The sequence below is a fragment of the Lathamus discolor genome, chromosome 10 (assembly GCF_037157495.1).
Source record: "Lathamus discolor isolate bLatDis1 chromosome 10, bLatDis1.hap1, whole genome shotgun sequence".
In the NCBI taxonomy this organism is placed as follows: domain Eukaryota; kingdom Metazoa; phylum Chordata; class Aves; order Psittaciformes; family Psittacidae; genus Lathamus; species Lathamus discolor.
Genome location: NC_088893.1, coordinates 308,723 through 322,217, shown reverse-complemented (window position 1 = coordinate 322,217; position 13,495 = coordinate 308,723).

The following is a 13,495-nucleotide window of genomic DNA, read 5'->3' as shown; positions in this document are numbered from 1 at the left end:
GCTCTTTTCCTGTGGGAGCAGAGTTCAAATGTTCGTGCTTTACTGTACTGTACTCAGCTGGCACCAGGCACCGGAGATGTTGGATTCAAAAGCGCTTTGAGTTTGGAAAGTGAGAAGTGACAGCAATGCGCGTGTCACCCTTGGAAAGCTCACTGTGTGGTGAACATGCCCAGCAACATTTTTTACTTCTGGCTCTTTGGATGTGGGAGTAGAGTTCAAATGTGATGCAACAGAGTAAATAACAATTTTATCTATACTGTGTTGACCTAGGCTTTCCTATAAAATCTCGGAATGCCCTAACAAGTTGAATTAAGTGAAAAACGTAACTGCATAGATGAAGCATAATAAATCATGTTATATGCAACATGCTGACATGACTAATAGGTATCTGGTTGGGTTTGACTATTAAATGGAATTTACTGGTGTCTCTGCACATTTTGAGTGAGATTTCAGTATTTTTTTGATGTCATCTTCAAATCTTGTCCATCAAGCTTACTTTCAAGGTATTTCCTCATAAAATAATGTTATCCCGCGTCTAAAGATATTTTTTCATTCATACAGCAAAATCTCAATTGACTGCATTAATGCTTTATATTTTACATGTTTTTTATTAGACATTTTTCTTAAGAGTTTTAAGGACTTTTCTTTCATAATGTTGCACTTTGCTGACAACTTACACTGAAGTTTGGCCTTTTGTTTAGGAAAGAACTGTGTATGTCAAAATAAATACTTATACTAGAGAGGTTAAATAAACTAATATTTCTCCTCCCCTCTCTTGTGTATACTTGATTTTCAGTTCTAGATGAAGTGAAAGTACAAGTTTCCTCATTATTTTTTTATATAACTTGTATATGCACGGTTTCCAGACTCCATACAAAGTTTGTATTTCAGCTGCATAGCATAGTAAATTGTTCAGTTTCCTGTGTTTTAAAAGTAAAGCGTTTACTAGTCATGCTTAACTTTTTTATTAGTATTATTTATTGCAATAAGAGGTTATTTCTGTGTTGGCTAGCAAGATAGAATAAAATGGACATATTTTTCTCATGTAAGATGACCTGTAAGTTTACCTCTTTGAATTTATGACCCATGACTCATTGAAATGACATAGCTGTGACCTCTTCCAGAGGACACTGTGTTTTCTTATGATCACTTTCATTGTTCATTACTGCTAATAGCCTGTTTAATGAACAAGGTCTCTTCTTCCTAACTGTTATTTATTGTAGCCCTTTACAATGCCTCCATAGCTAATTTGTCAAATTTAAGGTTATGTTATCAGAGACTGGGAATAAGCAATTGACACACATATGATATTACAAAGATTCAATTTATCTACTTCAAAATAGCCTGGTCACAGGAATCTAAAAAGCAATTGTCAAATACAGATCCTGAATTCAGAAATCTGTAACTCAGGTTAATATTCTTACAATACTACATTTATCAGTCATCTGTCTAGCCTAAACCAAAATATTTATGCCTGTCACCATATTTTTTTTCTCTGAGTATTTCAATTTTACACATCCTTCACTTCTACTTTTCTTACTAGGAGTTCAAGCCAATGAGTTGGTCCTGAAATTAGTAATGTCTTCAAAATAATTAGTAGAATAGCCTTGACGTTAGATAGAAGTTCAGAAATGCGTGCAATGCAAGAGGAAGTTATTTCTGAAAATTAGGTAAATTCATATCTGGAATTTTAACAAACAGGATGAATCTTTAAATACTCATTGAACCCCTGTTAATGATTGTATTTTCCATGTATACAAAAAAATATTCATATCATTTAATATTTGTCATAGTAATGAGAACACACCAATGAAACTTGTAGAGGCTCCAAGACCCGTGATACACCACATCATCAGAATGTAATCCAAAATATTGCCCAGCAAGCAGTGGCAACAACATCCAGTTGCGGCATACTGTAAAATCACCAAGGGAATTTGCTACCATTATTTGGAATATTATTTACTTAGATTTGTTGCACAATATTTTTGTGCTGGAAAAACTCTGAGGAGGCATCTAATGATGAAGCGTGCACATGGAAGTCTGAAAGCAAAATTAGTTAAAACCCATGTTTTTTGACATGATAACTCTTACCCGCATGGTTATTGCCAGCAGTACTGCACATAATACCTGGTAAACCTATAGTTAGGGATCTCGTGATAGGCTACTTGACATGTTGCTGACTAGACACGTGGCTCAGGCAACCTGAGTCACACAACTAAATGTTGGTTATTGTCAGGACAAACTTTTACTCATTCCTCATCTGAAAACCTGACTGCTAGAAAATACCATATCCTCCTCCATTCATTATTATCTTTTATGTAGATGTTTCTCTGTGTCAATGTGTGTATGTGCAATTTCCAAAGCTATAATTTCTAAAAGTTGTAATTTTGCTACAAAAATAAAAGCAATAAGCAAATCCAAGACTGTCAACAAATGCTCGTACTAATGCCAGTGGAAGTGGCATTGAATAGCTAACATCCATCCAGTACTCATATTTCTGTAAAAATCTGGTACATACTGCTAACAATCCTAAACAAAGAGATGAGCATTATTAATGCATGGGGAAGTGAGAATCTGCACTGTTACTAGGAATAAAGAATGTTATATAATATTATGGTCCATGAATTTGGTAAATAACAAAACCATTTAACATGTTCTGCTACAAATAAAGGGCATTCATCAAGACTATCTAGCTATCAGACTCTGAATTATAGTTGGTTAATCATTTGCAAGTAAGTAGCCTTAAAATATGTGCAAGCACACTACTTTATGAATGACATGCCCCATCTGGCTAAGCAAATGAAGAAGCCTTCCCCAGCATGACTGCTAGCTGCGTTTGTGAGGAATGTGGGTGTGATTCGTGTCAGTAACTTAGAAAACTATTGAATTTATTTTTGCATTTAACTGTATTAACCAAGATAAACTTTAAACACATGCTTATGCAAGGTTGTAACCTCAGGCACGGACGTATAGATATGCTGATGCTAAGCCTGATGCTAACTGCAGATATCCGGTAATGTAAACAAGGCTTGACACCTATTGTGTAGAAGTCACAAAACAGGAAGATTTGAGACCTTCGATTCAGCAATCTTCAAGGAAGGAAGATAAAGACCTCTAGCAGCAGACTGGCGCAGACTCGGATCATACCATAAAAGGACACTTTACAATATGTGAAAGGACACGTATACCAGATACAAAAGAGTATAAAAAGACAGAATCTTTGGGAATAGGTGTGCGTCGTAGGTGGAGCGGAGACACCCCGGCGCACCCAGCGCTGCTTGCTTATTGCCTCTCAATACTAATCAATGGTAAATAAAATTAATCAGACAAATTCACGTCTGTGGCAAGTTTTTATAACACGTTCGAACTGCAGATCAAGCTGCAGCAGGGCTGGTTTAGTGTTCTGTAAAAGTTCCTGTCTCTGTGTTAGATAAAATCCCCTTTTTCTCAGCACTATTCGAATCCATATCTACACATCCTCTAACACCATACACCAGAAGGAATGAGATGAAGAGCCAGCTGCCTAAACCAACCTGCCCCTGTTTAACCTCTTGCTTTCTGAATACTTCAGTGTCTCAAGATTGGTTCCCTAGCTAACCTTTTATTTCCCTGAGCTGGCCCTTCCATATGAAAATCAACACTTAACCCTGGGAAAGTACAGTGAAAAAAAGAAAAAGAAAAGGAACATTCACTTCACCTTGGGTTTTTCTTTTTAAGGTACAATGTAATTGCATGCCCAGGTTTCAGTATACAAACACTTTCAAACATATGGTATCTAAATCTCTTTATAAGCCTATTGAACACTAGCCCTGCTTAACTTCACCTAGAAATACAAGGTAAAAATGTTGTGCTGCACATGCCAATTAAGATCAATTTACATTTGCCTAAAACACAGCACTATTACTTTCTTCTCACTGAGATATAGTGAGCCAGATGACTTAAACAGAGAAGAGAAAAAAAAAAAGCCAAACCAAAACACAACAGCTCTGGCAGGCAGGTGTGAACATGAGCAGCCAAGAAAAACCATCGAACACCACAAGGAGTTATCTTTTCTTGTAGCTGCCCTTGCAAGCACCTGCTTGCTCAGGTGCTACTGAGATCAAATCACTTCCCCACCTCTGGGGCTGAACCCTGCCAGTCAGAACAGAACCTTGCTTCTGTTCACTTGCTGATTTAGACAAGAGGATTTTCCTATGCCTTTTGCTGTTGTAAAAGATGCAAATGAATTTTTTAAGGAAAGAAAAAAGCCCAGAACTACTACATGAGACTTTTCTGATAAAGATTTAAATTCCCATATCCCGACATTGATAAGTAAATTATAAACTCAGTTTCCTGGGAGCGTGGATGAGTGTGTGCATATTTGTGAATAAAGAATCAAAAGTTTCTCTTTAGCAGAAAAACTGTTTTTTTTTAATGTCTCTACACATCTGTTATTCCTCTGGGGAAGAAGAACCTAGACAAATGAGTCTGTTTCTGTTGCTGCTGAGCATGAAAATCAATAGGTTTCCTTAGTTGTGAGAAGAAACAGGCCCTCATTAAACATTACTGTGTGACTTTCTCGAGCAAAAAAGAATATAAAATGCATTTTTATGCATTAATTATTAAGAAAAACCCCCTATTTTTCTCCTTTTGCAATTACCCAATAAACACAACAGCCATTCACTCCATTTCATATCACACTTTGTGCAGAAATTAGCCATCTGAGTGAAGTTTTGAAGGCTCTGGAACTTGTTACACTGCAATAATACTAGAAAAGCTGTAAAAGCTGGAGTACATTACACTGAAATCTTCAGTGAAACATGTCTTTTTCTTCCTCATCCTCTCCAAACACTCATGTTTTCCCACTCATCTTTCTTTTTTTTTCTAACTCTGATTTAATACTGAGCTGTCTGAAAGTGTCTTTTGGGGTATACTAACAAAAACAAGTATGCAATTTGTGATCCCATTTAAAAAATGCCATCTTAAAAATGAATTTATGGACTCTGTAGCTTACCAAAGTTAATCAAATAAAATAACGGTCAAGTCAAGCCCTGACCAAAAAAATGTGGTTTTCTATGCCTGCATAAGAGGTATGATAATAGACTAATGGCGAGCAAGACAGCAGTAAAATCAGATGACGGCTGTAATTCTCTTAGCTTCATCTGTTCAGTAAACCACAATAAAAACCTGTGTTGGAAAGAAATCTTCAGCCTAATGTAATTCTATTTTCTTCTTCATAGTCAGATTTTTCACTGGGATGTTTTTTATGTTGGTAGTAGATGCTTGCTGTTTTTAGTCTTTCTGGTCTTCCATCCTTCATCACTTAATGAGGACTTCTGAGTAGATTACGTGAGCAAAAATAAGCCTAGAGAGGAATTAGTAAGCTCCAAACCAAAAAAGTCATACCAATTTTTTAACTTTTCTGCTCTTTCACAGGTGCTAAAGGAGAAGATTGCTTTGGTTCCTGAGACGAAATGAAGGAATTTATACAAACTGAATTCCAGTTTTGGACCAATCTGGTTTTCCTTTGGGTTGCAGTTCAAAACTAAAACATCATATTTTAAGGGTCTTTTTGTATATAATACATGTTAACTGGTTTCCTAAGCTCCCAATGTAGTCAGTGATCATTAGCCATTACAGGTCATTCGCAAATGAGTTTACCAGGCACTAAGAGTGGGAATTGGCTGCTTCAGAATTGTCTAGTAACATCTGAAGCATGCAAGCACATCAGGGATAAGTGTCTGGGAGCAGAAGGTGTGATCTGTCACAGACCTGAACCCTAAGGAAAAGCAGTTTCCTTAGAGGCTGCTGGTTTCCCCTCCATCTAACATTTAAAATGACGCTAAATATCTACATTTTGGCACAATAACTCCATCCTCAGTGCCTCATTTAAGGTGGATTGGGGTATTCTGCAAGCTTCATTGGCATCAACCTTTCTCCTCCCAATTTCCCCCCATGTAAACAACTCAAACCATAACTTTTTTTCCCACCTGCTCCTAGTTTTGCTTCACCCATTCCCAAATATGTGATTTCTGATCCTGTTACCTAAGCAATTTTGCCATTATATGGTATTACTGATGGTTACCTGGTGGTGTTTGCCTTACAATATTCTACTCCCCCAGAGGTTCACAATACTCCCCTCCAATTATCTGTGGAGTATGATGTTTTCTCAAACACCTCCTGCTTAACCACCTGTGAGATTCAGCCAACCCTCACAACTGTAACTTTTGCTGGCTTCCCACGCAGCTACTTGTTACGTTCAGAAGTTTCTGGTGTCTTGTTCAGCAGATTTCCACCTTCTGCTCAACCACTTACCCTGAGCTAGGGCCTCCTCAGCAGCCATAACAATATGCCCACAGCAACTGATGTGAGCTGTTCTGGTCTAGTCCATTTCCCATTTCTAGTCTCTGCAGGCATACATAGACCGCAATGTCTTCCACATCCTATCTGGCTGCACAGCAAACAAAACAATATGCACTTGTGAAATACACTTGGTTTAGTTCTATCCCTAATTTACAGCAGTACCTGAAAAGGCAAAACATATGTATTTATGACTGATATCATAGCAGTTACCAGAAGAGGTTATATTTTTCTGAATTAATAAATCCCCAAACACTGCCCACTCATTGCTTCTGCTTGCATAGTCCTCCTGTGAATTATAGTTAAACAACACTTCTTAGGCTGATATCCATGGTGAATGCCTTTCAGTAACACATACGTTCTTGAAACAAACTTTTCCTTAACAATCTAGAAAACAGAGATAGCCAAGTGAACAGTACATTCTGATTAACAGTGAGAAAAAGCCAACTCAGAGAAATCAAACTTATGAGGTGACAAATGCTATGCTTAATTGTGAGAGATTCTCTCAGATCTTTGGTATGGCCTCCTACTGCTGTGCAGCAGGTAAATGGCATGGACATCCACTCTGATTTCCCTTTACTAATTTAGCTCTGTTTCTGATATATTGTCATCATTTTCTTTCTTCCTCAGTAGTTTTACTTTTTAAGGAAGGACAGCTAAACAAGCATTGCAGCTTCCCTTATTCTCAGGTTTTTCTATTTCTAGCTTTGCTCACTGCACTCCTTTGTGCCTTAGGTAAATATTCCAGCCTCTCTTGTGTCCTAGTCAGACATAATAAAAGCACCAAGATATCTTCAAATCTGGCACTAAGATGACTCATTCAAAAAGCGTTGTATCACTAAGACAAATCATACAATCTGGTGTTGTGTTAAAGGGGCTCATGATAATCGTGTGAGGAAAAATCCACCATCTATGCTAAAATTGTCTAACCCAAAGACACATTTTTACACACACACAAAAAAAGTGTCAGCTACCTGTCGCGTCTGCCTCTCAGTGGACTCCACAAATAGAATAGAATAGAATAGTTAGGGTTGGAAAGGACCTTGAGACCATCTAGTTCCAACCCCCCTGCCATGGGCAGGGACACATCACACTAAACCATCCCACACAAGGCTTCATCCAACCTGTACTTGAACACTGCCAGGGATGGAGCACTCACAACCTTCCAATCAGGCAACAGATTCCAGTGTCTCACCACCCTCACAGGAAAGAATTTCCTCCTTATATCCAGTCTAAACTTCCCCTGTTTAAGTTTGAACCCATTACCCCTTGTCCTGTCACTACAGTCCCTGATGAAGAGACCCTCCCCAGCATCCCTGTAGGCCCCCTTCAGATACTGGAAGGCTGCTATGAGGTCTCCGCACAGCCTTCTCTTCTCCAGGCTGAACAGCCCCAACTTCCTCAACCTGTCTTCATACGGGAGGTGCTCCAGTCCCCGATCGTCCTCGTGGCCCTCCTCTGGACTTGTTCCAGCAGTTCCATGTCCTTTTTATGTTGAGGACACCAACAGAAGAAGAAACAGTCTTATTTGCTTTGCAGCAAATGGTATTTAGAAGTCTGACAGGTGCATGGCAGAAGATTAAAATCAGACATCTAATTTCCATTTACCTTAATATAGTGGACTGAATGCTGTGGTAAGACAGAGGTTGATTACTTGTGGTATCACGCATCCCTGCATTGACAGACAGAGGAAGAGACAAACAATTCAGCATTTTAACAGCTTCATCTATTTGATTTTTCTGCTGAGGCAAATCTACCACAGCCCTTAGTTTAACAATTAAGGTGAGATGTAGCAGTAAATACAGCCAAACTTTGGAATAATTTGCCAAATATATTAGCAGAAAATATATCTTAAAACCTCTTTAAGAACCAGGTTAGGTGAATATTAGTCAGGAATCTTTGATCCCATATATAACACACACAAGGGAAGACAAGGTTTGTCTTTCCAGTAAACTCACAGTCCCCCTTTCTCCTTCTACTTCCTGTGACCTTCTGAACAAATTATTTCATCTTGAAAAATTATCATATAACATCTGAGCTACCAAAGAGGTCTACAACAAGCAATGCACAGAAGAAACAAACCAGTATGTCCCGAATGCTTAATTAAGGGATAAGACCCTTTCCCTAACTCTGGTATTGTTTCTTTAGACCAGCTTCAAGACATGAGGAACTCTGTTTTACCTTTTGAATGTAAGGGGTACCTTGAGGGTACTCCTTGATGAAAAAAGTCCAATATTAAGAGCTGAACATGAATATTCAAATCCAGGTTTTCCATTCTTATACATTGTTCCTGACCAAAACAAAATAAAGGAAGGAGTTGTTTGAAAAATCATGGCAGTCAAGTGAAGTTCCAGACAACTGGAAAAAGGGTAATATAACCCCCATTTTCAAGAATGGGAAAATGAATGACTCAGGGCATTACAGACCAGTCAGTCTCCCCTGTGTGGCTGGCAAAATCTTGGAGCAGATTCTCCTGGAAAGCACACTAAGGCACATGAAAAACAACAGGGTGCTTGATGACAAGCCAGCATAGCTTCACTAAGCAAGAGTACTTACTCCACAGTAAGAGTACTCCCTCAGCCACAGCGAGAACAGCTTTGAGCATTTGCAAGTGAGCACAAAGATGAATACTGGAACCTTCGACTGAGTAATCTGTGAACAAGCAAACACCCCGACAGCAAGAAAACCTCGTTAGAAGTAACTGCTAGAGTCAACAGAACACACGCTCCATACCCACTCCAGTTAAGCACAAAAGCCTGAAGCAAAAAGCAGACAACGGTTGAAGCACGACAGCTGAGAGATGGGGATCTTGGCAATCCATTACCCCCCGGGACTGCCAGAGGAAGTGTCCTGATCAAGAGCAAATCTCATGGCGTGTATTTTCAGGAAGCGGCCCTGAAATGGGGAAGGCCCCAGAGAAGCTCTCTCGGAAGTGATACTTTTATTCCTGGTACAGAAACCTTTGTGACTATGCCATAATCAGATGGAAGGAAGTCTCCATGCACACGTATCTCCCCGCGTGGCAGAGTAACAGAAGGTCCCTCGCGTTATGCTGAGGCAGCAGGTACTAGCTGCCAGCCAAAGGAAGGATGCTCTTCAAGCAGACCTGCAGCTCAGCCTCCACAGGGCGAATCTTGCACTTTCTATCCTTTGAAAATTCAATGCGGAGGGATTTGGACATATATAACAGCATCTGAAAACCCAAATGCATGCAGACACGTAATAAGGGAAGACTTCTGCTGCTATCCAGCCACCTCAGTCTGCGAGGGTACTGCACATCTGTGAAATACAAGTGGCTAAATGATCCTACCAACATCCCATTTTCGTGTAGTTCAACATCAGCCAGAATCCTCATAGATAAAATAATTCCCAGATCACAACTCTAAAAATACATCCGCAGGGCTCCAGAGGGCTTGAAGGTTGCTTCCCTGAGCTATAACATCCCTGCTGTGCTGGAGGGAAAACTTTACAGCAGCTCATTAAACCACAACTCCATCTGCTGCACAGTTCTGCCAACGATTGTTTGATTTGGGAAACTTTCTTAAATTAATAAAGATTGAGTCCCAAAGGAAACAAAAGAAAACTAACAATGTGCCTGTCTCCAGCCAAAAGTCACCCCTTTAGAGTAGAAAATTGGGCCGTACAGTCACACTTTTACTCCCTTCTTCTGTGCTACAGTAACCAGAACTAAAATTCAGGTAAATGTGATTTAAGCAGCGAACCAAAGCCCCACTTGCCAAAATCACAGGTCAGAAAGTCTGGAGTAATTCAGGGGACACAGCCCAGTTCCATGCACACAACCACACCAGCTGCTTTACCAGCAAAGCCTTGTGCTTCACACCTAGGCTTCTCCTGCATGTTTGTTCACAGCAGATGATACATAACACTCCTCTTCCTTTAAAACCTACCAACCCATCCTTGTTTGGGCACTGCTGATGGGTCACTGGGACCAGCCCAACTGAGATGGGTCGGACTGACCCCTACACAGGGAGCACAGATCCAGCCGCAAGCTGCCACCAGACACTGGCAAAGGCTCTGACAGTGGCAAAGAGGAACATCATTTCATTGTGCAAAAGCTTCACTGCATTATTACAAGAAAATGTTTTTCACAATTACATTGAAAAAAACCCAAATGGTTTGGAACACGTTAGTACTCCATGCAACACAGAAACAGTTCAATGCCGTGTTATAGCATCCACCTCCTGTAGAGCTGAGAGAATGCTACTTCTGTTCTCTTAGTGCCACTCTCTTCTGTTGAGAAAGCTTCTTGGAAAGATTGCATCTCATCTGCATATCCACGGCACCTACCAAAATGCAATCCCCATCTCATGCCAAGCCTCTGCAACCCAACAGCAAGAGAGGGATGTCAGAAGAGCGCCTCTGACACATGAACAAGGACAGGGGAATACTGCTCTTTAGGGGAATTAGGCTCTTTAGAAAGGACAGGCTGGCAGGCGGGGAGGGGGAGTTGCCCTTTATGTTAAGGATAGGCTGGAGAGTATGGAACTCTGTCTGAGGGCAGGTGAGCAGTTTACAGAGAGTTTGTGGGTCAGGGTTAAAGAGAAAACAGCTGTGGGAGACATTACTGTGGGAATCTGTTACAGGCCGCCTGATCAAGGAGAATCTGTGGATGAAGCACTCTACAGACAGATAGGAAAAGCCTCACGCTCGCAGGCCCTTTTTCTCATGGGGGATTTCAAACACCCTGACATCTGTTGGAACGATGGCACTGCACGGCACAAGCAATCCAGGAGGTTCCTCGATTGTGTGGAAGACAACTTCCTTTTGCAAGTAATAGAGGAGCCGACAAGGAGAGGTGCCATGCTTGACCTTGTGCTCACCAACAGGGAAGAGCTTGTTGAGAATGTGGTACTCCAGGGCAGCCTTGGATGCAGCGATCCCCAGGAGAGTGAGAAGAGCATGTAGCAAGCTCACTGCCCTGGACTTCAAAGGAGCAGACTTTGGCCTCTTCAGGAGCCTGCTTAGTAAGGTTCCATGGGATATAGCCCTGGAGGGCAGGGGGGCCCAAGACTGTTGGTTAATATTCAAGGATCACCTGCTACAAGATCAGGAGTGCTGCATCCCAACTAGAAGGAAGTGCAGCAGGAGGGCCAGGAGACCTCCTTGGATGGATAAGGAGCTGCTGAGGAAAATTCAAAGGTAAAAAGAGGCTTACAAAAAATGGAAGCAAGGACAGGTGGCCTGGGTAGAGTACAGGGATGTTGTCCGGGAAGCTAGGGACCAGGTTAGGAAGGCTAAGGCCCAGTTAGAATTAAACCTAGCCAGGATCTGGTTCGACACCATCTTCAAAATCTGAACGCGCACAAGTCCATGGGACCTGATGAAATCCATCCACGGGTCCTGAAGGAGCTGGCGAATGAAGTTGCTAAGCCACTGGCCATCATATTTGAAAAATCATGGCAGTCAGGTGAAGTTCCCGACGACTGGAAAAGGGAAATATAACCCTCATTTTCAAGAAGGGGAAAATGGAAGACCCGGGGAATTACAGACCAGTCAGTCTCACCTCTGTGTCTGGTAAAATCTTGGAGCACATTCTCTTGGAAGGCATGCTAAGGCACATGAAAAACAACAAGGTGCTTGGTGACAGCCAGCATGGCTTCACTAAGGGCAAATCCTGCCTGACCAATTTGGTGGCCTTCTATGATGGGGCTACAGAATTGATGGATAAGGGTAAAGCAGTTGACGTCATCTACCTGGACTTGTGCAAAGCGTTTGACACTGTCCCACACGACATCCTTCTCTCTAAATTGGAGAGATATCAATTTGATGGATGGACCACTCGGTGGATAAAGAACTGGCTGGAGGGCCACACACAGAGTTGTGGTCAATGGCTCAATGTCCGGCTAGAGACCGGTAACGAGTGGTGTCCCTCAGGGATCAGTGTTGGGGCCGGTCTTGTTTAACATCTTCGTTGCTGACATGGACAGTGGGATTGAGTGTGCCCTCAGCAAGTTTGCCGATGACACCAAGCTGTGTGGTCCGGTTGATACGCTGGAGGGAAGGGATGCCATCCAGAGGGACCTTGACACGCTTGTGAGGTGGGCTGATGCCAACCTTATGAAGTTCAACCACGACAAGTGCAAGGTCTTATTCCTGGGTCGGAGCAATCCCAGGCACAGCTACAGACTGGGCAAAGAAGAGATTCAGAGCGGCCCTGCAGAGAAGGACTTGGGGGTGCTGGTCAATGAGAAAATGAACATGAGCCGGCAGTGTGCGCTCGCAGCCCAGAAAGCCAACCGTATCCTGGGCTGCATCAAAAGGAGCGTGACCAGCAGGTCGAAGGAGGTGATCTTGCCCCTCTACTCTGCTCTTGTGAGACCTCACCTGGAGTATTGTGTGCAGTTCTGGTGTCCTCAACATAAAAAGGACATGGAACTGCTGGAACAAGTCCAGAGGAGGGCCACGAGGACGATCAGGGGACTGGAGCACCTCCCGTATGAAGACAGGCTGAGGAAGTTGGGGCTGTTCAGCCTGGAGAAGAGAAGGCTGTGCGGAGACCTAATAGCAGCCTTCCAGTACCTGAAGGGGGCCTACAGGGATGCTGGGGAGGGACTCTTTGTCAGGGACTGTAGTGACAGGACAAGGGGTAATGGGTTAAAACATAAACAGGGGAAGTTTAAATTGGATATAAGGAAGAAATTCTAATTATAAGGAAGAAATTCTAATTATTTTATGATTCTATGGTTCTAAACTGTGCCTGCTTTCGCAACGCAAGTATCAGCAAAGGAAGCAAAACTGTGGCTCACCTTGTAACTGGAAAGAAAAAGCAGCTCCCACTATCCAAAGCTGCTCTTCACACAGAGCAGGGGGACACTGGACAAGGTGAGGATGTGTTGGCACTTGAGAGCCACCTACAAACTGCACTAACCACTGCAAGCAAGAACATGGAGAGCTGCTGCAGCTGCAGGCCCAGCCTGTGGGTCTTGTCCGACAGAACACGAGTGCAGACAAACACAAGGTCCAGCCTGAGCTTACCTTTAAAGTAACTTTTCCTTTTTCCACCCTTATATATCAGGGATTCCCAAGTCCTACCCAGATAAGGCAAGTCTCAAGAGCTCTTGTAATATTATTTATGAATTATAATCCTTTTCAATAGACAAGATTTAGAGAAGAAAGATTTGAAGGAAAGGGTGAA